The following is a 2,972-nucleotide window of genomic DNA, read 5'->3' as shown; positions in this document are numbered from 1 at the left end:
TATATAATAATATATATCATATTTGTTTAATTATTTTTTATTTCTTTATTATTTGTATCCCCAATTACATTGCAAACACCTTGAGGACAGGCATCTGATTGTTCAACATTCTCTTCTGCAGTGAGAATGGAAGAGTGCATGACCATGGACTTTGGAGCCAGACTACTTGGGGTTAAATCTGAGTTTCTCCTTATAAGCTGTGTGCCCTCAGGTAATTTATCTGACCTCTCTGTTCCACATCTGTAAAATGGGATGATATAGTATCTCCCTCATAGAGTTGTTTTAATGAATCAGTAAGTTAGTACCTGGAAATAGTAACTATGTATATGTTACTTTGATTCTTATTCTTAAAGCAGTCTGATTTTCCTAGATCTACCTTCCTTAACAACAACAAAAACAACCAAAACTCCAATCATCTTAAAGGCATATTAAACTCTCCAAATCTTGCCAGATTAAAACTGCTATAGCTTTCATATAATGGACTTTCTCTGCTATCACCATCAAGGACTTGGCGACTGCTGGCTACTCAGGCACCCTGGGACACAAGAGCAGGGTCCCTTGCTGTGCACATCACTGAGAGCTCCGTGGGGATACATTTGTTTTCATCATTGCCTCCTGCCAAAGTGCCCTCCTTCAAAATTTGACTTAAGACACAGCTCTTTGATGAAGCATGCCCTGCAAATGCCTGAGGGTTGGTGCACTTATCCTGGGGTTCTGCTGCCACCGCACACACCTCTCTACTTGCCACAAGCTCTATTCAGTTATAATCACATCTCTACTTCTGTCTTTCTCTACCTTAAAGAAAATAAAGTCCTGGTGTGCTATCGGCTGAATGTCTATGTCCCCTAAAATTCATGTGCTGAAATTCTAACCCCTGATGGTATAAGGAGATGGAGTTTTGGGGAGTCGATCAGGTCATTAGGCTCCAGCATCATGAGGTTAGTGCCTTATAAAAGAGACCCCATATAGCTCCCCAGAGAGTGTCCACTTTGTGAGGACACAGTGAGAAAATGACTGTCTATGAACAAGAAAGTGCTCACTAGACACTTAATCTGCTGGTATCATAATCTTGGACTTCCCATCTCCCAGAATGGTGAAAAGTATATGTTTGTTGTTTATAAGCCACACAGTCACAGGGTGAGTGTGTAAAGTGGTGTGGCTGCTGTGGAAAAAGTATGGAGGCTCCTCAAAAAATTAAACAGAATTACCATATGATCCAGCAATTTCACTTCTGGGTCTATACTCAGACAACATGAAAGCAGAGTATCGAAGAGATATTTGTCCCCCATGTTTATAGAACCATTATTCACAATAATTAAAAGGTAGAAACAACCCAAGTGTCCATCCATAGAAGGATGAACAGATAAGCATAGTGTGGTCTATCCATACAATAGAATATTCAGCCTTAAAAAGAAAAGAAACTCTGACACATGCTACAATGTGGATGAACCTTGAGGACTTCATGCTATATTAAATAAGCTAGTCACAAAAAGATAAATACTGTATGATTTCACTTGTATGAGTTCCCTAGAGTAGTCAAATTCAGAGACAGAAGATAGAATGGTGGTTGCCAGAAGCTGGGGGAGGAGGGAATAGGAGTTAATGTTTAATGGGTACAGAGTTTCAGTTTTGCAAGATGAAAAAAGTTCTGTGGTGATAATTGCACAGCAATGTGACTGTTCTTAGTGCCACTAAATTGTTCACTTAAAATGGTTGAGATGGTAAGTTTTATTATGTATATTAAAAAAAATAGATTAAAATCAGAGTTTCCTTCATCATTCTATTCCCTGCACTTAGCGCATAGCCTGGTATCCTCTTCTGGAACTCTTCAGAGTAGAACATAACACATTCTTTTGAATATTCACGATAGATGTCAATGAAATTGATTTGGGGTAACAGCCAAATATTACTGAGAGTGAAGTCAACAGACAGATTTTAGTTTAGAATTCATGCATGGCAATAAATTGATGGGACTGTGAAGCCTAGAAGCAGACACTCAGCTACATGACCACCATACAGCATTTGTAGTATCGTGCATGAAACAAGTATCACCCAGCCTAGGAACTTAAGACCAGACCCTGACTGGGGCTCAGAGGTCAAAAGTCGTGGTTCTTCCCTGGAGAGTGCAGTTTAGGTTGTTGTCTCTCCAGGTGACTACTTTTGAGAGATGACACTCAAGTACACTTGAAATTCTCTCCAAACAAACATCACAGAGTTCATATGGTGATGGCAGCATGGCTCTGGATCCAGAAATCCTGTCTCTGTAGCTTTGCAAGCTTAAACATTGGGCCATAATATCTAGTATTAGTAAATACTTGTTTCTTTTACTTTCTAACACAAAATTAATCTTTAACAAAAACAAATGGGGCAAGCTTGCAGGCAAATTGCCTCTTATATTTCAGCTTATGCCAGTGACTAAGGCCAAGGATTTGGGGGAAACCACACAACGATTCTAATAACTGAAGAACTGTGTTTGACCTGGGCGTTTTCCGCATGAAAGCTGACAGTTGATCAAGCCTGCAGAGAATGAAAAATGAACATCAGTGGAGAGAGAAATGAGTCACTGACCTCTGACCACTCATTTTGGCTGTGTGATGGCTGTCTCTTCATTGGTCTGATCTTGCTGCTCGGCACAGAAGGGTCTCATGGGCAACCCCAAGGGAGTAAAGACAGAGCACAGCACACAAAGGGTGCCTGTGTATTCTTGCTGTGAATTGAACTTGCTCCCTTTAGAAATCACTTTGTTGGTTCTGCAACTAAGGTAATTCTCATTTTGATTATGAAATATTCATTCTGATGTGCGTGATCTGAGGTGCTGTGGAAATAATCCATCTAATATTAATTACCTCTCTCCAAAAAGATGTCATCTTTTGTGTCTCTGAAGTTTTCTCCCTCTTCCTTTTAGAGGCAGAGCCATGGATAGAAGTCCAAGCTTAATTACCCTGCTCTTATTTCTTTTAAGCACATATTTA

The sequence above is a fragment of the Pteropus alecto genome, unplaced genomic scaffold, assembly GCF_000325575.1.
Source record: "Pteropus alecto unplaced genomic scaffold, ASM32557v1 scaffold58, whole genome shotgun sequence".
NCBI lineage: Eukaryota > Metazoa > Chordata > Mammalia > Chiroptera > Pteropodidae > Pteropus > Pteropus alecto.
Note: the sequence above shows the minus strand (reverse complement) of the source record.